The sequence below is a fragment of the Alligator mississippiensis genome, chromosome 5 (genome assembly GCF_030867095.1).
Source record: "Alligator mississippiensis isolate rAllMis1 chromosome 5, rAllMis1, whole genome shotgun sequence".
NCBI lineage: Eukaryota > Metazoa > Chordata > Crocodylia > Alligatoridae > Alligator > Alligator mississippiensis.
In genome coordinates, this window is record NC_081828.1 from 205,848,593 (window position 1) to 205,874,066 (window position 25,474).

A 25,474-nucleotide genomic window follows, 5' to 3' on the forward strand; every position below is an offset into this window, starting at 1 on the left:
ATATTACTTGTAGATTTTCCACAGCCATTGAAGAGCAACTAAATGAATACTGCATATAACTGAGAATGATTTTATTTGTTGTGAAGGATTTAGGCGTCTGAGGTTAGTGAAGCATAGCTATTATGGAAGAGACTCATAATAGTTTTATATTTCAACCTATAACTTTTCTGTCCAGGCTCTTATTTTCTAATAAGTTGATTCTGGTTTGAGAGGAGAGTTGCCAGATAGATCAAGGAAATAGGTGCACTGGTTTGATAGCAAATAAGTAGTCTTATTCACTGCCCCCATGTACATACCATTCAGGACATACAAGCTTCCTGGCATCCCAGACCCGGATCTCTTTGAGAAGAGACAGAGACAAATTGAGCCTAATGGTATAATAGTATTAAAGGATGTTTATTCAATCCATAAAGATAAGAATCATACAACTCAACAAATATTCACTCAGGACTAGAGCCAACACTTTAACTCGCCACATGTGAAAAGCCAAAAAATAACCCACAGCAAAAACCCCTTTGACAATGACCACCAAAATTAATAGTCTGCATTCAGATCAAGATGTTCCACATTAAGGCATATTTTTTTTCCTGCTCAGATAAGAAACCCAAATCCATACAGCTTTATATTTGTTCTAAATGGTTTAGTGAATCCAATGCATTGCAGAATTGGTCCATTGTGCCACATGAAGCGATGGCCCCCTGGAGTGCCTGATCACCTCTACCAAGAGCTCCAAGAGCAGAATTTCCAACCCATAAAACACAACATTACTTATTAATATTTCCTTCTCTTCCCTGCCTCACTCATGTATTTAGGATTTGTTTCCAGTATCAGAAACAGCAAATGGAGCCAATTCAAGGGCAAATGAGTTACGTGTTAATGGAACAAATGTATAGCTGTTCCTGTTCAGTTGTTAGCATCTTGGCCTCCCTAATCAAATCACAGACTTCACGGTCTGCACAGATGAACCAACTCTGCAGAAGTCATAGAGAAACTTAGGGAAAAAAGGCTTTCTGCATTTTATTTTAAAATAAAGAGCTAGAGTGTCACAGAAGGATTTATTTTATTGATGTATTTATTTTATTTTATCTATGGGGCTTCTCTGGCCTCTGGTACTACAGATCTGAGCACTTCCCATTCCTTAATATAATCGTTCTCACACATTGCCCCGTGAGAGGAGGGAGGGCTATTCTCCATTTTACAGATGGGCAGCTGACACACACCAAGGTGAAGTGACTTACACAGAGGAAAGCTATGGTGAAGTAGGGATTTGAACAGAGTCTGCAAAGACCAAGTTAGTGAACTAATCCTTGGGTTATCGTTCATCTAAAAGGAGGCCTGGGCTCAGCAATCTAAGGGAGCAGAGCCCCTTCATCACTTGCTTCACCTTTCTCAGATTATGACTTTATTACTAATATTTAGTAATATTAGTAATTACCCTGGGGGACAGTTTGGAAGGAAAAGACACCTAGCTAACCAATACTCCTCCACCTGCTGAGTGAGCTAGGCATCCTAGCTCTGCCTGCCCACTCAGTAGCTCACAGGGTGCCTGGCTCCTGGGAAAGGGTAGAGTATAATTACTTCCACTCCCAGGGCAGGGAATGAGCAGAAGCCTGGAGGACTATGATCTAGCCCCATTTTGTTCTCTGCTCTATACACTGTCTTTACTGCAGGAAGGCTGCATAGTTACTGAGTAGATCAAAGAGATAGTTACAGACTTTTTATATCACCCAGGAAATATACTACCAAACCAGAAGTTGCAATTACCTTTATAACACCTCATCCAGCATGAACCCCCGCATCTGCTTCATGGCCCTCCAGTCTTGGGGTTCTCAAAACTGGCTCAGATATCACACGTCAGATACTCACTCTTGCTAAGGTCTGGTTTCACTCAACAAAACCAGACCAGACATGCAGCAACCTTGCAATGGGGCTTCCCCTGTCTGATCAAACCCATCCTCAACACAGGTATAGAAGAGAGATTCCTTCCCCCCTTACGGGGCAAATTCCATCCATGCTCTGCAGCAGGGGCTATTGCCTTCTGCAAGCACCAAGCCCTTCTGTTTAGCCTCCCCAGTTGCTTCTTAACATTTTTTTTAAAACCCAGCCCTCACTGCAGGTAAATCCCAGGTCAGAGAAGACCTCCGTCAGCTTCATAGCAACCCCTGACCTAGCCACCCTCCCAGGTAAGCCGAGTTACCCAAATGCAGATAAATGGGTACAAGTAGGTCTGATAAATGGGACAACTTGCCCAGAAAATTCAGTCCACTCTGTGATAAGTCTTCTTTCCATTACACTCCTTCACTCTGCCAAGATAGCGTAAGAGGCCTTCACATTAGTGAAAACCAGGCCCTTTGTAGTCTAAACAGCATGAAGTTATAGCCTAAATAAAAGAGCCTAATGCCAGAAAGCCCAGGGAGAATTTTTAACTTCCACTGTACTTGGTTTTCAAATACAAACACTATAAAAAAGCAGTATGATACTTGCATTATGCAAATATACTGTATACTGATTTACAGGCTGAGTGACAAACATCTCTCTTTATCTCTTTTAAGGAAATCTGTTCCATTTCAATTTTATCTGTATTATTTTTTTTCCTCAAAAGTCACATGTGACATACTATGCGGTACAAACTACCCACTAAAGAACAGTCTGATGAAAAACCCACAAAAACAAACATTACAGTAGCAAGTGAAATAACCTGAACACAGCGAAGTGCAAAAATAATCCTTTCAGGATCACCATATATATTTTACCCAGTGTAGAGCGCTACCTAAATAATACATAAGGAGTAACTCTCCACTGTATCCTGAGGGAGGATCAGTAGTTGCAACAGATCATCTTAATAGGCAATAATGTCTACTAGGTATTGGAAAATTCCTGCCCTAGGACTTCTACTACACTGTAAAGATGAGCTAGACTAGGATCTAATTTTTACAAGTGCTTGGGACACATAGGAAATGCATTTTCTGCTACAGTTATGTTCAAATAACTCGACTGAATTTACATAGAAGTGCAAGATAAATAGGAGGCAGTTAAATAGAACAAGTGTCCTGTACATATGTGCTTTTCCTGTAATATTTCTATTGAAAGATCAGCCTCAAAAGGAGAAGAGGCCCCAGTTTAAAGACCTTCCCTTACTGCCCCTACTATTGCTGTCATCAGCCCGTGAGGTTGGCTCCCATAATTTGCCACTTTATTACATTTATTAAAGGTCACCAACCTGACAGTCCACTGATTCCTTTTGAGTGTCTTCAGTCAAGGTTTCATTTGTCCTTCTCTCCTTTTTTCCTGCCACATCAGCGAATCTCCTGGCAGCACCATATTCTCTAGACGCCCTTCATTTCTTCCTCATAGGTCTCTTCTCCTGAACTGCCAAAGCTGTTGCCACCTCTGCATGCTACTGCACGACACTCATTTGTTTCCTCTCCTACCTTGAGCAAAGTATATATTTCAGCAGTTTGCTTTTCATTAAGCATCCTGATTGAGCAAAACACATGCTTAACTTCCTTTGAAGTAAACAGATTATTGTGGCAGGGCAAAAGAGAGTCCCTAGTGGAAGAAGCAGTGGGTTTGTCCCCTGCACTGGACAGGTTACAATATGAGAAATGCATAGAGGTGCATTGAGTGTCAAGGAGGACGAAGTGGCGGAGGTTGCAGTCATCCACGTGAGAAATGGCGAGACCCTGAGTAAGTTATTTTGGTGCCTGAATAGACATGAAGCAATGGTTTTTAGTAGGGTTATACAGAAAAATGACAGAATTCAGATACAACTTGGATGAGAGCATAGAGGAACCAAAGGTGAAGGTGACTGGTTGATATGTTCAAACCCTGATGGAGAAGGCTTTGGAGGAAAAATAGAGTCTGATTCCCTCTGATGCATCCAGGAACCGGAGACACTTTGGGGAGGAAGTCCAGAATTTAGAGCTGTATTTATCAGCTATCAGTATAAAGATGGTCACTGAGGCCATATCAACTGACGGGGTCACACAGAGAAAGGATATGAAAGGAAAAATGGAGGGGGCCAAGGAAAACCTGACAGAAAACAGAAGAGAGCAGCAGGTCCTATGAAGAGGCAGAGGTGTCCAAATATAACCAGGAGAGGACAGAGCACAAACTGCTGAGAAAGTATCAGAAGTTGTCAAAAGGAGGGGAGTTAGAGTGCTATTGTAGCCATGATAGTCCAGCAAGTGTCCAAGAGGCAATGATTTATTGTACAGCAATATCTTTTATTGAACCAACCATATAGTTGGGAGAGCTATTGCACAAGCTTTCAGTAATCAAGTGCCCAAAAGTGACCTGAATATAGATATCTGATGCCCAAAAGCTTGTCCAACAGCTCTCCCAACTATACAGTTGGTCTAATAAAAGATATCACAAAAATAGCTGCCCCTTAAAAGTACTGGAGGTATTGAGGGGGATGGAGATGAGGAGGATAGATAGCTCACTGGCTGTAGTTACGGTAGAGAAAAGAGGGAAAGGATCCAGAATAGTGGGGGAGAGTGAGGAATTTAAGATAACTGGTTTTAGCAGCATGTTCAGTGAGTTTAGAGGTGAAGAAGAAAAGAGATGTGAGAAGATGGTTGAAGAACCAGGTAGGGACAGCTCCAGCAATACAATGGATGTCCTGGGTAATGGGTTGCAAATTCTAAGAAAAATAGTGTTGGCTTTACGAAGAAAAATTCCTCCTCATAACACCAAACTAGACATGATTGAATTTTGAGGAAATGAACCAGAAGAATGGAAGAGGGGAAGAGCAATTGCCCAGGAAAGGATGGGATTTCAGGGGCAGCAGAAAGGAATTAGAAGGCAGACAGTGTGTTAAAGTCCTCGGAGTCAGAATGGAGAAAGGGAGAAATGTTGTTTTATCCTATAAGTCTCGTGGAAAAGAATGACAAGACCTCATAAAAAGAAGTGGAGGAGGCTAGAAGGGTTTCAAGAGAGCAACTTGGTTTGTGGGTATGGGAGGAGAAAAGGCTTTTTGACAGAGAAAACAATAGCACAAAACTGAAATCATCTGTAGACTCACTGGACATTATATAGACATGGCCCATGAGCAAAAGCAAATGAGTTAGATACTGCGTATAAAATGAAGTTGGAGGGGAAACTGTGTGATGGGAGAGATACAAAGAAGTCATGGGTGGAGGAAAGGGTGAGGGAACTGGGCTTGACCACAGCATCAATATTTAGTTGTCAATACTGCCAGTTGGCTTGAAGGCACAGGTTGAAAGGGGCATAAGGAAATAAAACATGGAGAAAATCACAGCTTTAATGAAACAATTAGGAAGGATGAAACATAATCCTACCACGCTTACATTCACAGCTGAAGACAACATGGCTTTTTCATTAATCTATGTAAAAAACCCCAGAAAGCTATTTTTCAGAACAATCAAGAAAACCACAACTGAGCATCCCAGAAGAGAGCTGCTGCTCAGAACTCATTGCAGGTTAGTTGTACATCATTTTATATTAAGTATTGGACACGCTGTAGAGGGACCAACTTGTTGCCATTTTACATTTCCCAGTGGAATGATGTTTCAACACTGATTCCTTCCTCCTGACAGCTCCAGTAATACTTTGGATGTGATGGGTAATGGTTTGTAAATTCTGCTTAGGAAAAAAATGTTGCTGCTAGTTTGATGTTGCAGAGAAATTATTTTTCTTCTACAAATGCAGACAAGTCTTTGCCTGCTGGGTGAGAACCTGTCTGGTACTGCCCAAATGCACAAGTGGGTGCTGAGGATGGAAGTAAGGGGACTCTGGTAGGGTAGCCATCCCCCACTTCATCATGTAGCAGCAGCCCATATTCTGGGGCTTGCAGCATCTGAGAATAAGGTTCAGGCACGCAGGAACAAAGCAGCTGATACACAGCACGTCTACACATGCTATTAGCATGGAGCTATAAATTCCAGTGCATGTCATGCCAGCAGTTGTTGCTCCTGGGACTGCAGCACATTGAGCCAGGTCAGAGCAGCGCTGGCTGGAAAGAGGCCCCGGTGGACAAGTCAGCCAGCCAGCCTGGGGCTGCTTTGACCCAGCTCAGTCTGTTGCAAAGAGGCTGACTGGGGCATGAGGGTGCTCTAGTGTGGGGCTGGCTGGCAGGCAGACCCCCTATAATGAAGCACCCTCAGGCCCCTGCCAGCCCTGTCAGCATCTACATGTACTACGTACTAAAGAACGCCTACATCTACACACTAAAAAATGCTGCCATAGGATAGTATTTGTGTTTACAGATATTAAACTATGGCAGAGTTAATTCGTTTACTGCAGCCTAATAGGACCACATGCATGTATGCTGAGACTTTACCGTGGAACTAATTAGGCAGCTCCACAGCAAACATCTTGTGTAGATGTGCCCACAATGTTGTAGGGTCATACTCATGGCTGTTATCCCTTGTCCCCAGTAACTAAAGACTGTTGTGGAGTATCATGTACAACACCCCTTTCAAATGAAACTTCTCTTATTCAGGTTGCTCAATAGTCCCCATTTAATCATTTGTGACCAATTTTCCAAGCCTGTTGTCTGCTATGGGCTGCTTTTTTTTTCTTGGAAATTTTTCCTGGAACAGCTCTGTTACTCTGACTCTGTGAAGCAGGGATAGGCCTTTTTACCACTTGTCCGTGTGGCTTTTTTGAACACAGAGAAGGGAGGTGCTTGAGTTGAAACAGAGGGAGCAAAAGCCAACTTGGAGGTGGGATGAACAAGGAGCCTGGAGAGGGCAAGGAGCTCTGGTGAGGTAGTTGGGGCAGGCAGGGCAACTGGGACTGGCTGGACAAAGACATTGGGATAAAGAAGTAGGGGGCTAGAGACTGGGATTGTACAAGATGTCCAGGAGGGTGAACTGAATTAGGAAAGACAATGTGGGACAAAGATACTCAGGACAAGAAATCAGGACAAGACAGGGCCCGGTGGGACAATTAAACTGGAGTTGGACTGGGGTTGGTGGGGAGTAAAAAATGGCAAGAATAGGATGAGTTCAGCAAGAAGAATGAGGCTGAGTTGAAAAGACTGCTACTCAGTAGGCAAGGAGAAGGGAACTGAAATAAGGAGCTAGGGATGGAACAGCAGGGCAGGTCCAAACATTAGGTGAACAAGGCGGTCGCCTAGGGCACCAAAATTGGGGGGGGGCGGGGGGGCAAAATTATATGCAGAACAAAACAACAGGAATATCATTCTAAATAACAACCCTGGCCAGCTATGTCTCCACTTTGGACCAGCCTGGCTCCCAGCCCTGCTAGTGCAGCTCACTTCCGACCTGCAGCCCTTGCCCCCAGGCCAGTGGTGCCCCTCACTCCTGCCCAGCGCACCCACCCTGTGGAGCCGGGGCCAGAGCTGGAGCCAGAGGCAGAGCCAGGGCTGTCGCTGGGGCTGCAGGGGCCGGTCTCCATGCTGCTCCCCAGACTGAGCCATAAAAGTTCATTCTAGACTTCTTATTTTCCTCTATATTGGAAGTGGTGGGGGCACTGAGGTACATACTTCATCTAGGATGCCGATTACCATTGGACCAGCCCTGTGGGGCAGAGGCAGGGTTGATAGGGTAAAATAGAAGTCAAGCTTGGAGAAAGCAGCCAGAATTGTCCATGCTCACTAATACTCTAGTCACAAGCCTGGAACAGGACCTGTTGGAGTCTCATCTTTAAGGATGGCTGGAGATCAGGTTTGGTTCACAAAATAATGTAAGGTTCAGAAGCTGTCTGTAGTTTGTTGCAAAACAAAATCTTTTCCAACATCTTAAATGGGGGAAAGATGACAAAATAGCTAGCTGGTCAATGGCAAGAGCATTTACTGGGATCACTAGTGGAATATGAATAACTGATTTACAGCAGAGACTTAAACTTTGATTCCACCACATCTCAGTAGAGTGTCCTCACTACAGGTGGGTGGTTATATTGGAAGGGGTGGTGGGGAGGGGGTCTCTCTCTCTCTCATTTCTTGTAGAAACTGAAAGGGCATAGTGAAAATGGGCGGAAAGTCCAAGAACAAATGCATGACCGCACGGCAGTAAATGAGGTCTAAAGCCACACATCAAACAAGGAGGAAACATATAATATTGAAGAGCTTCTCATCAGGTGACCCGCATCCATGTCATGTATGTGGAGGAGGCAACTGTCCTGTGGAAATAGAAGCACACCATCATGTCATTTAGGATCATACGATATACTTTAAGAATAGAATTAGGGTATAAGGAAAACAATTTTAGCATTTCTAATTCCTCATTACTTGACTTTGTAACTTTATTAATGGCCTTTTTACATGATATTTGGTTTAATTATTTATTACTACTATAGCACCCAAAAATTACAGTCAGGACCAGGGTCCCATTCTGCTACAAACTGTACAAACATCTCAGTGCAATCTCCTAGTACCCCAACCACTGTCCTCCACAAATGTGATGCCTCCAGCACTGGTAGCTGGGGCATAGCATTTCTGCACCGTCCTCAACACACCTGTGATATAGTCCAGACAAACTAATGCTGTCACAGAACCTGGAAGGACGGAGGCAGGGAAGCTTATAAAATAGACCACCTGACTGGAACTCAAGTGACCTGGTTTTTGTTCTTGGCTCTGATATTGGTCAGCTTCTGAAAGACTTGGGCAAATAATTTATTCGCTCCTTTGTACCGGTTTCTCCATCTGCAAATGGGAACAGCAACACTAAGCTCTTTGCAAAAGGTTTTCCAATCAACCAAGGAAAAGCACTGCATAAGAGCGAGGCATTATTAGTATAACAATCCCCATGCTACAGCAGTGCTGCAGTAGTGAGGTATGCAACATTCAATTAAAAAAGTTATGTATTTTACAGGAACAAAACGACTGAGTCAATTCTGCTTTCACATGGCATAAAGGGGGAACAGCACTGGCTGTGCAATATCTGAAACACAGTCAGAATCTGCCCCTCTCATATTCCTTGCGTGCAAATGTAACATCGCTACCCTCTTCCCTCCTGCTCACACTCGTATGCCCCGCCCTCCCAGTGTTCATCACATTTGCTTGTCATGTCTTATCAAATGAATCTGGAAGCTCAAAGATCCCCCATGCTTCCTGGAGGCTTTGGATGTTGGCACTTTACAAGTTGATCATCATTGTCATCACGTTGAAGCCTCTTTCCAGAGTAGTTATGCAGCAAGAACAGAGAGAAGATTAACTGAAGTGTCCATTGTGATCATTTACTCTATGTAACATGGGCCATAAGATGTTCCTGAATTATTGTATTTCCTCATATAAAACACACATATATTGCCCCAAAATCAGCTGGGGGAAATACAGGTGCACATCAAATGCAACAAATTCGTATCCCCAGGCACCTGAAGATTTGGTGGCAGGGGACGGGTAACAATGTTAATTGTCATAGCTCCCAGAGTCACTCTGGGAACCACGACAATTAATGCTGCCACTGCTCCCCCATTGCCAAATATCTGGACCCCTGGGGAGCCCCCGGCTGGATGTCATGGCACCAGGAGCCTGATCAGGCCAGCATGTGTTATATTAAGGGGTGTGCTACATGAAAGAAAATATGGTAATTCCTGTTTCAAGTCCAATACCTGTGGTTGAGCTTCTGGACATATTAAAATCAAGATTTGCCATTTTTTCATTACTGAGAGGGTACCGCAGCCCTCGATAAGAGGGCATGCAAACAAAATAGTCTGCATTTGAAGAAGCTTGAGAAACACAAAAGTTCAGGAATGACTGAAACCCATTCCTTAGCTGAAGTTCACTTTGCCATCCCAAGCTACCTAAACTGCAAAAAGACCTTACATCATTATCAGCCTATCTTAACCCCTCTGTGTAGGGATTACACTCCATTAGGGAGTTGGATAAGACCATGAAAGTTGGATGAGACCAAATTCATCCAGTCCTATGGACTGTATTGGGCCCACAGGCCACCCCCATTTCTGTATCTAATGCATGTGGTCCCCACTTCTGCTAATGCAGGACATATGCCATGCATGGCCTCTGCTCCAGCAAGTTTGGATGCAGCCCCTGTCCTGAACTCACTTGAGGGAATGCCGCATACAGTGCAGTCCCAGACTGGCTAGAACAGGTGCTGGATCTGGCATGCCAGGGAACACCCCCCCCCAACCCCTGCATGATGGATCCAGAACCCATTCTGGCTGGTCCAGGACTGCACCATATGTGGTCCCCTCTCTGGGCTTGTGTCCCAGATTGGCTGTGTGCAGCACGTACCCTGGGTTCTAGGTGTGCACAGCTCCACAAGCCAAATCCTGGCCGTAGGCTGTATCTTTGGCACCCCTGCTTTAGATCAGAAGATTTGTCAAGTAAACATTCTGCAATGGTCTGCCGAATACACAAGACAATAGGTGATCACTTATGAATGTCATGGTGTTAAAAAAAATCTCAACACTTTAAATTTGTCTTTCTACTTATTTAAGTAGCATTATAAATGCAAAGCCTGACCTTCTGCGCCCCTCTGATCTTCTTCAGGGGTTCCAATCTATAGGGATGTGACTCATGACTTTCAATATTGCTTTGTAATAAGAGACCCATACAAACCCAGATGCCGCAATGTCCACTCGGTATACATGTACACTGATATACAGAGATGCATATATACCCCTCCCCTCTCTCACATACGTATACAGACACTCATACATTATAATTTTATGCTGCTTACAATCTTTTAACACATCTGTTAGGGGGAAATGTGGGCTGTCAATTTTTGGAGACGAAGAGATAAACATTAAATAATGAATGGGCACAAAGTAAACTAGAATTTATAAAAGAAACAGAGGGTGATGCACAGGTCATGTAACCAGCATGATAGCTAACAGATGGGCACAGATAATCTTGGATTGGAGGATGAATGTTGAAAATGCAGTGGAGTGTCTGAAATATCAATGTGATGCAATGCACACTTCAGGCCAGAGCCTGCAATCCTAGCTCATGCAAAACTCCCCTTTGATTTTCAAATGGGAATTTTGACTGAACTAAGAGCACAAGATCAAACTCTTTGTGGAACATAGCTACAAGGAAAAGAGCAGGAAAAGCTGAAAGAAACCTTATTAATGAGTGGATCAGGAAAACTGCAACTCCTGTTTAAAGAAATGGTAAGCAATATTAAGTCCGCATTTTAAACAGGAAGGATATCCTACCATTCAAGTTGTTGCAAATATGAAAGTATTCATTCCAGGGTTACTGAAATCAGCTCTGGCCTTCATGGGCATGAAATAGTCATCAAAATTAATAAAATATTGTTTTCTGTTTCTTTACAACCCAAAGGTAATCAGATCTTCATTCTGAGGTGGTGCCATTATACCTTGAAACAGAAGCCAGTGTTCTCTATTTATTTTTTATCTGTATTCAACTTCAGCCATAAGAAGTTTGCCAAGACACTGGCCATTTGTAACAGGACAGCAGAAAAAAAAATAATGGAGATCTATTTGTGGGTTACCTGTTTGTGGAGTACCTGATTGTTTCTTTGATTCTTACATTGTGTTGGCTCTTTGCTGCTTTTCCTTTTCTCTGTGTAAAAAAAAATCATTCCCTTGTGAGTGCAGGTTATCCATTGTAGGAGAAATCACTTTGCCATCCCAAGCTACCTAATTGCAAAAAGACCTTATGTCAAGCCAGCCTATCTTAACCCCTCTGCATAGGGGTTGCATTGCACTAGGGAGTTAGGTAAGACCATGAAGTCTCAGTTCACTTCAGACATTTTGCAGGCAGATACTAATAATGATTTTCAGTCACTCAGTTCTGAGCTGGATATCCAGGACTCAGTACCTAATCTAGTAAATCAGTGAATCCTCTAACACTGTTCATTTTGTAAATACAGTATGCGTGGGTTATAATAGTAGGCAATGCTCCCGGTACCTGAAACTAGCTTTTATTACAACAGGATGAATGTCTCAGAGGAAACAGCTTATGATGCATTTCTGAGAAGGCTGGGGACATAATTATTTAGAGAAGGTACTAGGTATTAACAGAATGATAAGGCAAGTCTGCTTCTTTGTACTTTTCTATTAAATTTCCTTTCCAAAAACAATGACTGAGATGTGCTGGCTGGAAGTTTGAGCTGGTAACCCAGTGTTCATTTTATGTATTTGCTAACAATCAAAATCTTCTGGCTCCTGAGACCCGATGTTGAAAAATCAAAGCAAATGATACTGTGAACACTCCCCAGGAAGGGCCAAAATCTTCCTTTGGTTACAGCAGTACAGTGGGATATAGCCAGAAGCATGAAAAACCAACTAACAATTTCACTGAACACGGTTTGCAGAATTTCTGGATACTTATTTTCTGAAAAGGGAGAGGAGTTTAAATTAGAGACATCCGAGAATGTAACTTCTCCAACTTCTTTGCTGACTCATCAATTCCTCTCCACTTTTAAGAATACCAGAGACTATAATTAGTTGAACTATAAAAAATATCCATTCTATGTAAAATTCTGAGATTTCAAAAAGCTAGCTTTGTCTAGAATTGGGATGAAATTTGAGCTGAAATTTTTCATGAATAAAGTATTCTGAAGCATTTTGCTTTGACATTGTTGAAACACTTTATTTCAATAAAGTCAAATGTGTTTTCTTTTTGAGAAGCATGAAACAATTCCTTAACCTTATTGCATTCGCTTCTAGGCTGTATTGAAATTTAGTAAATAAAACCTATAAACCAAAGCATTTTTTTTAATCTATAAACATGAAACTTGTAATAAATCCCAGTATAAATTAGAGAATTCTCTAAAAATCAGAGAATTAGAGAATAAATGCATACAAAAAAATAATAGCTCAATGTAACAGAATTCTTATATATCCAAAATAATTTATTATTGGGTTAATTGCCACCTATTTTGCACTCTGGCACTAGTTTGACTTTTTAAAGGCATGTCCTACTTCCTAGAAATTCCATCTGTGGGCTATTGAAAAATCTTAAATTCTTGAGTATGGGCAGAGGGGCTTATGAGTGCGTAGTGCCTCTGTGCTTAGGGGTGCATCATAGATAAATTAAAGGAAGAATAGTCTAATGGTTATAATACTATTTTTGTCTACAGGAGATCTGGGTTCAGTTATTGCCCAAGTTGTCTGCAGCAGGCAACATTGGGCAAGTCACTCAAGGCCCAGTTTTAAAATATTTGGGTTCTTATCTACCACTGAAATCAAATAATTGTAAAGATTCTGGGATTCACTGTCTCCATGTAGTCACCTGAAACCTGTAAAACAGGAATAGTAGCACCCTCAACTGGGTGTTAAGGGATCACTACATGAAAGTTTGCATAGTGCCCAGCTTGACGGGGCTTCATAGCTTCAGGCTAGCTAACACTTACTGAAGCAGACTGCCCTATTACGCAGACTCTTAGTAGCCAGGTGATTATATGGGAGTCCCTTCTTACGAGAAGCTTATGCCAAAAACCCAAATGCCTAGAGAAGAAAACTCAGCAAGTTGGAAGTTTTTCTCCAAAAAAGTCATATTTAGGTCGATCAAAACAGTTTTTGTTCTTGCATCCATATTGGCCAAAAAATTTATTTTGGAAAAAAAGAGAGAGGGGAAATAAGAAAAAAGTCAAAATATTTATCAACCATTTTTAAATGAGATTTAAAAATGCATTTTATTTTGGAATGTATTTTTATTAAAAACATTTCTGCACCAAACACCTGGAGTAACATGTTTGTTTCAGTCATACAGAGCATTTTGTTCAGCCTGGTCATGACATGTTTTGCAATTTTCTTTTTCACTACAAAAAACTTGTTTTGGTCACCCTTAAAAACTAGACCCAGATTTTTTCCCCCCTGTTTGCAGCTGAAAGCTTATTTCTGCCATGACACTATTCTGCATCAAGAAGAGTCTAACCAAAGGCTAAGGATGACAGCAAAACCTATTTTTATTCACCTGGTTCCTTCTCCCCATAATTTTACATAACATCATTAACATTCTCTCATCTCTGGAACATGTGGTACATGCACAATGTCGGGAATATTCTTGGTAGACACTGCATTCATTTCAGTTTTGGACATCAGCTGCTCAATTTGTGAAAGAAGAAAATCTGTTCTTGCCTGTCAGCAGTATTTGTATGATGAGCAAGTTTGTTTTCTAATTGAATGGGTTTTACTTCAACGTGCTGGGGTTGATTCTGTCCTCAGAAAGGCAATAGCAACTTCTCCCTGACTTTAGTGGCGAGTGCTCAGCACCTTGGACAGGCACAGCCACGGCAGAAATTCAGCGTTCTGCCAGGGATCTTCCAAGTGAAAAGCATGGGATTTAAAGTCTGATTTTTTATTTGGTGATATATTTCATTGGGCCAATATCATAGTTGGAAAATATATTAGATAAGCATTCAGGCACAAAGTTCCTTTCTTCAGGCCCGGCTTATCTAACATTTCTCACAACTACATGCTTGGTCCATTAAAGATATCACCAAAAAAACCCTTGCTTCTCCCATTTGTTCTTGGACCATCATGGCTACAATACTTCCTCCTTATTATGGGCACCCTGTAAGCTTTCATCAGCACAGTGACAGGACAGACAGCTTTGAGAAGCCACCCACCATCTTCTCCATACTAGTAAGCCGATGGTGGGGTAGAAGTAGAACTTACCCAGAAGTTTCCATACTCTCATTCCACTTCTTCTCTGCCCTAAGCTTGTGCTCCTACAATCCAGCTTTGGGGTGGTCAGATCTGTAGTAATATGCCCCTCACACAAGGCTCCACGAATGAAAAGCAACCTAAAGCACCCATGTAAAAAGACTAGAGACACAGAGAAATTGTGTGTTAATGGTCTTGCCATAGAAGATTCAGAGTAGTTTTGCTTTTTCCCAGGCTGTGGAAATTAATGGAATTCATCGTTCTTGTATCATTAGTACAACTAAGCAAGGTCCTGGCAATAGAGCATGAGGTAAGAACCTCTTTGAACAAATAAAACAAGTGCAATATTTTCAGCATCGATTTTACATGACATAGAGCCTTGAAATGGAGCGGCCCACATATGGACATCACACACCACAAAGATACCGGCCTTTTCAAATGTGTGTGTCCTTCAAGCCCCAGTTCAGCAGCGCACTTCATTATTAGGCCTATGCTTTAAGTACTGTATATGAGTAGCCTCATTGGACTTCAAAGAGACAACTCATCTCTTTAAGCTGGGCATGTTTTTAAGAGTGTTGCTGAATCTTTGTAAAATGACCTTTGGGTCTCCCACTGAACTCTGCCTCCAAAATCAAGATGGATAGCAGGATATAGTTTCCCTCACCCAACTTGAGGCAGCCAATTTTGAAAATTTTGGCTGCAAGCACACCAGATGCTGCCTCCTGTCCACAAGAAAGCATTCATTTCCATCTAACCATTTGCACTGAAACCCCTTCAGTATGATGCTTTGCAAGGTTGTGGATTCGGACTAGTCACTGGCTTCCACACTGAATGTTACACCTTTGAAACAACTCACTCCGACAGAACAGCATTTATACTAACACCAAGAACATTTGCCAAGGGGGTAGAAGAATAATAGCCCCTCTGTGCTACTGCACAGGCCAGTTTGAACTATGGCATCATAAACATCAAAAGCAAAGGAGGGAGGGTAGAGAATTAAATGGATTCTGGGATGGAAAGATCTAAATACTTTTAAAAAGCAGCAAAGCCAGTTCACATCAAAGAATGGTGGTTTATAGTGAGCCTGGGGCACAGTGGCTGAAATGCCAAAAGTAGCCCGTGCGAGGAGCAGCTGAGGTTTACCATTTTAATAGGGGTCATTTTATAGATGCCAAATTTTGCTATAAAATGGCCCCAGCAGAACTGTTATTTTAAGCACATTATGCAAAATTTACATAAGATAATCAGTTTTCTGTACAAAACTGCAATAAAATAATTTTACATTTATCATCCCAGTTAATTGTAATGAGTCTAAAACTAATGAGCCTTACCTCTAAACTCCATTTAAGACAATAGTTAATTGCTTCATTTTAATAAATATTGGCAGAATGGCAAGTGTAACAATGACTGAACACTCAATTACTATCTAGGTTAGAAAATGAAGATATACAGTATTAATGATACGCACAATCCAAAAGGCAATTAGCCTTTTAAGGTAGAGTAGACAATTTTCTTAGGAACAAAGTAATGAATGAATTGTCTGAGCTGAACATAAAGCAAGAGGAGGTTCTGTCAACAAGACAGACAGTTTGCGGCACGGCGCCGTGCAGCATGGTTCTGTTTATAGGCTGTTTTGCCTCTAAGTCCCTATCCTCCATCTCTGCTCTGTGCTCTAGACCCATCCACATCTGCCCCATGGAAAAGCAAGAGAGATCTATAAGAGTCTCTGTTTAGATAGCACTTTTCCTCTGAAGGTCTGCAACACAGCTCAGCTTGGCAGTACCGCAGCGATGCAGGGAAATGTTCTTGCTACCATTTTGTGTGGAAATTGAGGCACAGAGGTTAAGTGACCAGACAAAAGTCACCCAGAAAAATCTGTGGGAAAGACGGGATATAATCCAGAATCCCTGTGTAGTTACACCGTACTGGAGAGTAGTGATGCAGTCCTATGGCTGTGGGACCACACACAGACAGATTCACGGGTCCAAGACCTGGGAGACTGGTAGTCTTTGCCAGGCGCTGCATTTGACTCAGAACAAGTCATTTCAGCTCCATGAACCTCTACATCTCTATCTATCCCAGTATAGTTTTATTAAAAAAAAATTTCTGGGGAAAGGAAGACTCTCTTGCTATGGACTGTATCGCACCTAGCACACTGTAGCACCGCAGAAGTACGAACTTGCAAGACCACAAAGGGCAGCCTTTTCTCAGGGAAGAGTCACCTCCTCAACATGTAATTGCCTGTTTGCCCGAGTTGCACCGCTCCTTTGCAAACAATGCCGAGGCCCCTTTGCATAATAGCTTTCTTAACTGAACGTGGCTCTTATTACTTATACTGGGGGAGCTTGCTTGTTTAGAGCAGTTTTATCCATCTTGCTTGAGACCGTTAGTTAACATCTATGTTGCTGTGCAGTCTTATCGCAGGTGGTGAGGGATAAGGCCAATTTTCATTCCCCTTCTCCATAACTCATGTCTCTTAGAGGTAAAACATTCAGCTTGTTCTACACTGGGTCCCATTAAAAGGAATTATATTCTTTCAGAGGTATAGCAACAGCCTTTCTAGATGACCTGTAACCAGCACCATATATAGCAAGGCTGTATTACTGCCTCCTTTGATTTACTGTATAATTATATTTCTCTGGCAACACAATACAGTGTCCTGTTGGCTTTCTTCAGTGAGGCTTCATCCTGAGCTCAGGACATCCTGGTTTTTATTTTCTCCTCCTCTCGCAAGCACTCCCAAATCTCTTTTTCCTAGCAATATGCAGTCGTACATTTCAATTTTTGCAATTCCTCTTTTGGTTCTTTGTTCCATGACTGATTGTTCTCTGTTTATCCATATTTAATCACATTCACCATTTGATATTACTTCAGAGCCCAATTTCAAAGCTCATTATCATTTGTTGGTCTTTAGCATAATTTACAAACCTGAAAACCTCGATCCCAATGTCATTATGCGCATTGTTAATATACACAATAACAAAGCTCGTGTCCCACAGCTGGTTTCTGCAGCATCTCTCTGACAATCTTAAAAGAAAAAAAAACACTTACTGTTTTAGCATTAGCCTCATTCTAAGCACTGCACTAATATCTCACAGCTCCATGACTCTGCCCCTTAGATGTTATTTTAATTGGAAACCGAGGAATTGTGTTAAAAGCTTTATGAATATCTCAGCACTGTGTAGTCTTCAGTTTCATTACAGCCGCCTTTACACTGACAGTAAAGCTGAACAAATTTTAACAAGCTAGTGAAGCATAACCTTCTTTTCATGAAATCACATGGGTTTTCCTAAATGGACTCAGTATTACATGTTTCTTGTCCTTTAAGATCTGATTTATGATTTAGACAAATGCCTACCATTTTCACTTGCAAAAGGCACCCCTACACAGGTCATGCAGGCTTGGAGGAGGTGACTGGACTCAGCAAAGATCAAGGGTGCAGTCTGACCCAAGTTAGGAGATTATTATTTTGATCACTCCCCCACCCCCTTTTCTTTTATGAATCTGATCCTCCAGTACAGTGAGATGACTGATGTGAGCAAGAGGTTGCAGGATCTGGACTCAATATCCTTGTTCATGTCTGACCTTTAGAGTTAGCTTGTGATTCTGTACACGGGGGGGGGGGGGGGGGGGGGGGGGGGGGGGGATTCCTTGTCTGTTTTAATTTCTTACCTGGTAGAAAAATGACCTCCCTTACATTTGTTTCCAACACCTGCACTGTAAGAACCTCTAATAGCGCTGCCTGTTAGTAAGGCTTCCCAATGCTGACCATTTTAAAACCCTGTTTTAGACTGCATGCCACAGGGGTGCTCGCTCCTCCCCCCCCCCATGGGACAGATCCAACCCAGAAAGCCAGGTCATCTGGCTTGGTGAAGATTTTCTAGAGCTTAGTAGCTATATCCTCCAGAACCTCTATCCCCACTAAGCTTGCTTTCAGTGCCTACGTTTTGCGAGACTGCACTACCATCATCTCCACGGAGTGATTAAGCATACTGCCTTCAGACCCTAGGATGTGCAGGTGAAGCTGGACTTCCTCTACAACGGCTTTTCCTGTCTGCTCTGTGCCAGCGTGTGGTAACGGTCTGGGTAAAACAGGGTGCCAGCCCTGGCTGCTGATGGAAAGGAGGTGACAAGATGACAGGCCCTGGAGAACCTGCATCGCTGCCCCTGCCTGTGCTGTGTTCATGGAGGTTGCCCTGTGGCAGCAGGAGGCCACACGGCCACAGCAGCTGCAGCAGCACTTCCTTCAATCCCCGAGCACCAAAAATCCTAGTTATGGTTCTGGCTTTGGGAATGAGGACAGGGGCACTGTTTCTTTGCTGCTCTCAGAGAAGACTTAACTAGCATGCAGGAGAAAGCCATTTGGTTTGAACCAGAGAAGGTAAGAGCCAAATAGAGTGGGGAGAAAGGAGCAGGCTGAGACAGAAGCCCAGTGGGATCAGAGGAGAGGGGAATCAGGGGGGGCACAGCGACAAGGACTGGCTGGCAAGGAGGCTGGGACTGGGAGTGTGAGAAGGTGGAAACTAGGGTTCAGGAAGACTGGGTCTGGAACCATGAGCCATTTGGCTGCTGTGGGATACCTGAGAAACTTTAAACTGAGCCCGCTGTGCATACAATATAGTCCAGTAATTCCACAATCACACACCATTCTTTCTATAAGATCCCTGCCTTACCTACCCTGCAAGATGGAGCTGCTCCAAGAGTGAACAGATATTGTATGGTAGAGACCACCATTGCCTGGAGACAGCCTGTGCTATTTGTTGCAGAAGTTGGGAGGCAGGTAGTGGAGAGGATTGTCTCATAGCTGAGCTCTGCCCCAGAATTCGTATCCGATGCTGGGTATATCACTTAAAACAGATTTTTGCAAATGGAACTTTTAGGTTCCTTGTTTTCTGGGTGCTGGACCTGAGATGTGGAGGTCAGATTTGCTGAGACATCCTTAAATATGATATTTTCTTTTCAGTGCTTCACTTTGCTACCTTAGTTATGTTTTTTAATCATAGGGGTGTGCATCTGTGCAGATGAATTATTTACAACAAACACATTATATCTGCTATACCTATCTATTTATTACATACACACACCATGTGATTTCAAGCTTAAGATGTAGTTTTTTGGAATGGCTGATAGAAATGCTGGGGAAAGAATCCTCTGCCCGGGGCCCTGGAAATACTTCAGCCTGTTGATTGGGCCACAGCAGTGTCCAACTCCCACTTCTGCCCTACTTTCTAGCCAATTTCTGTGAACTGAGCTTGGAGAGCCAAACTCTGTGATCAGCCTCAATTGGCTTCAAATAGTGTTCACTTTGTTCAGAGAAACCATACAGGTTCTGTAATCATGAAGTCTTCCACCTAATAAAGGGGGATTTCATTGCCTTTTAGTTATTGCTATGCTTTGTTCTAAGGAGAGGACTCCATCTCCCATTCCATGGATGCGGGGAGACCTGTGGATGTGGTGTACCTTGATTTTAGCAAGGCTTTTGATATGGTCTCCCTCAACATCCTCACAGGCAAACTAAGGAAGTATGGACAGGATGAATGGACTGTAAGGTGGACAGAAAACTGACTGGAGCATCAGGCTCAGAAAGTAGTAATCAATGGCTCAATGTCTAGTTGGCAACCAGTATCAAGCGGAGTGAACCAGGGGTTGGTCCTGGGGCTGTTTTTGTTCAAAGTCTTCATCAACAACCTGGAAGATGGCACAGAGTGCACCCTCAGCAAATCTGCAGATGACACCGAGGTGAGCAGAGTAGTAGATATGCTGGAGGGTAGGGCTAGGATTCAGAATGACCTAGACAAATTGCAGGATTGGGCCAAAATGAATCACACAAAGTTCAACCAGGACAAGTGCAAAGTCCTGCACTTAGGACAGAAGAACCCCATGCACCTGTATAGGCTGGGGGCTGATTGTCTGGGCAGCAGCTCTGCAGAAAAGGACCTGGGGGTTACAGTGGACAATAAGCTGAATGAGCCAGCCATGTGCCCTTGTTGCCAAGAAGATGAATGGCAAACTGGGCTGCGTTAGTAGGAGTGCTGCCAGCAAGGCAAGGAAAGAGATTATTCTCCTCTATTCAGCACTGGTGAGGCCACATCTGGAGTACTGTGTTCAGTTTTGGGCACCCACTACAGAAAGCACGTGAACAAAATGGAGAGAGACCAGCGGAGGGCAATAAAAAATGGTGAGGGGGCTGGGGCACATGACTTGTGAGGAAAGACCGAGGGAACTGGGCTTATTTAGTCTGGAGAAGAAGAGACTGAGAGGGGATTTAATACTAGCCTTCAACTACCTCAAGGGAAGTTTCAAAGAGGATGGAGCTGGACTGCTCTCAGTGGTGACAGATGATCGAACAAGGAACAACCATCTCAAGTTGCAGCACAGGAAGTTTAGGTTAAATATTAGGAAGAATTGTCTCACTAGCATGGTAGTAAAACACTGAAACAGGTACCCCAAAGAGGTGGTGGAAGCTCCATCCTCGGAGGTTTTCAAGACCTGGCTGGACAAAGCTTTGCCTGGGATGGTCCTGCTTTGAGCAGGGGGTTGGACTAGACGACCTCCTGAGATCCCTTCCAACCCTAATTTTCTATGATTCCCTAAACACCCAGCACTCGAACAGAGATCAAGGAAATGTCATCCACAGAAGTCTGGCAGGGCTGGGCTTAGATACAAACACAGCTCTTAAAATATTAAAGAATTAAGCCATTAAAATACTGAAGAATAGTAAGGGAGATACCTGTGTAGACATCCGACAGACACTTGCCATCTCATTTTTCGTATTATAAACTTGTCATTCTCAACTACTTGTTCACAGACGACAATATGGTCAGAAAAATGTTCTGTGATCAAGCATATCCCACAATTCTCTGGGGTTGCAAAGACCTATGGATGTGGGGTAAAGGAATGCATTTTGAGGAGAAGTGGAGATTGTTGCTTCGAAGACCAGTTGCCAAAAATTGTCCAGGTTCCTTTTGAACACAGAGAGCTAACCCTAGCAATAGTATTACCTGCTTTGATGTCTCTGAAGATGAGAATTGATTCCTTGGTCCCCCCGGCTAACCCAACGTGGAAGTAATAGAACAGAAATTGACAACTTGGAAAAACATTACAATTTACAACTCTATAAAGTGGAAACTCACAGAAGCTAATTTCTGAAATCCTGATGTAGTAAAATGCTTTACACTTAACAGGAGAGTATAAAGCTGGAAAATATCAAAGATAAAAATCACCACAATCTTTGCCCAGTTATTTTCAGTCTCTGCCCCCCACACAGCTCACTATGAGTAGCCCCTTAATCTGCAGGAATCAACACTGAAGAATTTAACCTTATAGTACTTCATTTATAGGTCCAGATGGGCTTCATGGCTTTTTTAAGGCTATGCAAGAAGTTTGAGACAGAGTTTCTAGTTCCCCAACTTGCCCGTAGAAGAAAAAATATGGAAGATATTTCACTGTGCTGGAGTGAGGGCACCAGAATCATTTGGACCGCGTGATCTTAGTCAGACTACTGAAACCTAAAGAAATCCAAGTCATTTATCTATTCCCTAGGGACTGGGCCTGGCTATTCCACACGGTGCATTTCTCCGGTGTGGTTTTCACAGGGTAAGAGTTGTCTTCCCAGGAGGTCCCATAATGGGGTAAGGTAAGAGCAGAGCATAGGAAACAGAGATGTATTTCCAAAGGGTCAAGCATTTATAGGAGCCAGCCTTTCAAACTGCAATGGCATGTTATATTTCTGACAAACTCCTGGGATTGCCAAATCCATTACCTAAACTGGAATAACCTAGCTCAGAAATAAACAGGTAATTCTAAGAAAATAATCATAAACCTGTCTCCAGCAGCACATCACTCGTGAACTTTGCTTCAACCACATTAGAAGACAGGATTATAGATGGGGCTAGAAACAAAAAAGAAATTTACTTCCATGTAAATGGATCTCTTTTTTCCCCAGACCTTAAACCCAACAACTCAGAGCAAAAGGAAGCAATTTTCCTCCTAAGGAAATTTCTGAGAAGAATAGGAGCAGAGGTAGTAATTCTCTACCCTTTAGCCCTGGAAAGTGAAGTGTGATTTATCATACAATGGGGCTAAAATACATCCCTGTGGGCTACAACCTCCCATTGATTTTTATCAGGAAGGCAGAAAGAGCAGCATTGTGGTTAAGGCACAGGACTGAGAGCTAGGTGGTCTGGTAGCAAGTTTCTATTCCCAGAACTGTCTCCAGACTTTCTGTATAACCTTGACAAATTATATCTATTGCTCTGTGCCTCAGTTTCTTCCTGATGAACTATGAAAGTTCAATTCATTGACTCTTAAAGAGTATTTTAGATCATCTGATAATAGGTGACATTGAACTGTGAGGCTGCTGATACGAGTGGAAGGTGTTCATTTACAAGTACAGGACCTAGGACTTGGATTGTGTCCTCTGTAAGAACACCTAAAAATATCTCAGTTCCTGTTACTCTTTTATTTGATGAAGTCTATTTATAGGCTCCAAACTTTCGTTTTAGGCACCTGCCTGATTTTCAGAGGTGTACACAAGACACACAGATCACTTCAGTATACAGACTGCCTCTGCAGAGAGCAGCTGAGATCTATGGGTGCTTAGCACTCTTGAAAAGAATTGGCCTCCCTAACTTCTTTGGCTCTTACAAGATCACGAGGAGTTGAGGCAAGATGTTCTACACCAAGTGGTATTCTGCAATAGTAGCAACCATCTATCCTCTGGGTCATGGTGTATGCATAAATGGTCCATCAGGCACCTGATGAATCTGCTTGTATGGAGTCCTATGACCATCACACCAAGTCCTTTGATGTATATGCTTCAGCAAGAGTACAGAGGAGCGGAAGCTGCCCAAGACTTACCATCCTCCTTTAGACCATTAAGAGAGAATCCAAAGACCAAACCAAGTCCAGACATTAAGTGCCTCAACGGTTTTTGCCAGAGAGCAACACATAAGAACTGCTGCTGACTGCCTAACACCTCAGTGGATGTCGGGGTCCCTTAGCCTTTCTCCAACCAAGGATTACCCACAAGATAGTGAAGGCTAGGGTTTTGAGGCACCTTATACTTGCCTTACTCTGGAGGTTGCAGCCTTGAGGTATTTAATAGGAGCTATCCTGCCACAAGTAGCTCCATCATGTTGCCACCAGCCCCTCCAGTCAGATGCAGTTTACTGTCATACCCAGGTAATCTTTTCACACTTCAGCAAAATACCCCATGAAGAATAGATGGGTCATACACAATTCACTTCTCTCAAAGGGTCATCACTTGGCTAATTCAACACCAACATTCAGCTATATACTTAAAGCCACTTCAACTCAACAACTTCTGTCTTCAAAGCATACTTCATTATCTACCCATAAAGATGAACGCTACAAAATTGTGCCTAACTGAAGGCAGCAAGGTGAGAACAGAAAGAATCAAGAAATCTCCATACAGTTCCTGCTGCCTCTTCTGGTATCAAATTATCAGGCTAAACTCATTTTTCCCCAACCATAAACATGAAATCCTGGCCCCGCTGAAGCCAATGTCATTTATTTCTATGGGAACAGGTTTTCATCCTGTAACTCCTTTTCTTCCTTCCTTCTTGGTGTTTGTCATGGTGTGATGTTCTGAATGTCCTGGAATGGTTTCTCTTTGGTGTGGTTTGATGGTTTTTTGCTTTCTGTACCTGATCTTTTGTGAAATAAAGTTGTTAAAAGTCAAAAGTCCTTCCTTCTCTGGAAGAAAGGGGGATTCTGGAATTCTCCTGCCCGCTCACTACGGCCTGTCACTTACTTGTATGCATGAAGAGGCTAAAAAGAGGAAAAACACTGTCCAGTACAATGGCTGTCAACCTTTTTAGACTCAAGGCACCTCTCGGAAAATGCCAGCTCTTAGTTTTCACTCAGAGTTTGACTATAGAAAAATAATAGACTAATTCTTCTGTTGCAAAGAACTCAGAAAGACCAGGACAGGTCAAAATGTTTTTAACACTATGGATTTCTATTTGAAACCTCTGGGTACATCCACAATTGCAGGGGTGTGTGCTTGCAGTGGCAAAAGTAGTTGCGGCACAAATTGGTGCCACTACATTTTGCTGCAGTGCACACCCCTGCACGTGCACTTTGATGTGGGACAAAATGGCTCACTTCAGGGACACTACCTTTTCCCCACTCCTCCTGGCATGCTGGAGTAGCCACGGGGCAACTAAAGGAGTGGAGATGCTCTGGTCAGCAGTCAAAGTATCTCCCAAGAGGACCAAGCCTCTGCGTCTGCTGGTGCACACTCCTTTTGCCACGCCAGTTTTTTCTGTGCTGGTTTTTCATTTGTTTGTTTTGTTTTTTGCTACTGGGATTTCCTGGTAACAAAATTTGCCCCTGCACTGCAAATCTGCAGCACAGGGCATGTTTGCATGTTCCAGGCATGAGGTTTGTGGTGCTGCAAAGAGGTCTGCAGCACCATAAACCGCACATGCTTGCACATCTAGATTCGGCCTCTGAGTTTATCTTGTGAATCATGTTTGCCCACCTAACACTGCTAACATTGCATGGCACCCTGTGACACCCTTGGAAAGATCTCAAGGCACCCCAGGGGGCCAGAGTACCCTATGAGAATCATTGGTTCTAGTGACATTGCCAGAAGTTGGGGACCTACTAATTTGGGAGTTCTCACCATAGCTCTGGAAATGACTCTCTCCAGTGACTTAGCTCTTCTGCCTTTGTTTATGCATCTTGGGAAAAAAGTTCATCTATATTTATTTGTCCTATAGAGTTTGGTAGGGCGGAGGGGGGAAAAATCCCTCAGAATATGGATACCCTTGGCCTGATTGCAAGGTTTCCAACCCCCAAGAATTTTTTTAGTGACAATATGCAAACTCTTTACTGCCAGCTAGACTTTTATACTGACCTACATTTTATATTATGTGAATGTAACCCTTCTGCTAGGAGGGTTAGTCACAGTTCTGGG

The 25,474-nt window shown here is 42.8% G+C and overlaps 1 long non-coding RNA gene across 2 annotated transcripts in view; it reads right to left on the reverse strand.

Annotated features, from left to right (window-relative positions):
* Window positions 1-439: 439 nt before the first annotated feature.
* LOC132250954 (uncharacterized) overlaps window positions 440-25,474 on the reverse strand; it is a 29,939-nt gene continuing 4,904 nt past the window's right edge. Inside the window, exons 3-7 of one of the 2 annotated variants that reach the window (XR_009462723.1) lie at window positions 17,458-17,556; window positions 14,542-14,691; window positions 11,409-11,479; window positions 8,446-8,632; window positions 440-8,109 (exon numbers count right to left, since the gene is read on the reverse strand). This is a non-coding gene — a long non-coding RNA (uncharacterized LOC132250954). The remainder of the gene's footprint in view (window positions 8,110-8,445; window positions 8,633-11,408; window positions 11,480-14,541; window positions 14,692-17,457; window positions 17,557-25,474) is intronic. The other variant, XR_009462722.1, reaches the window with a different exon arrangement.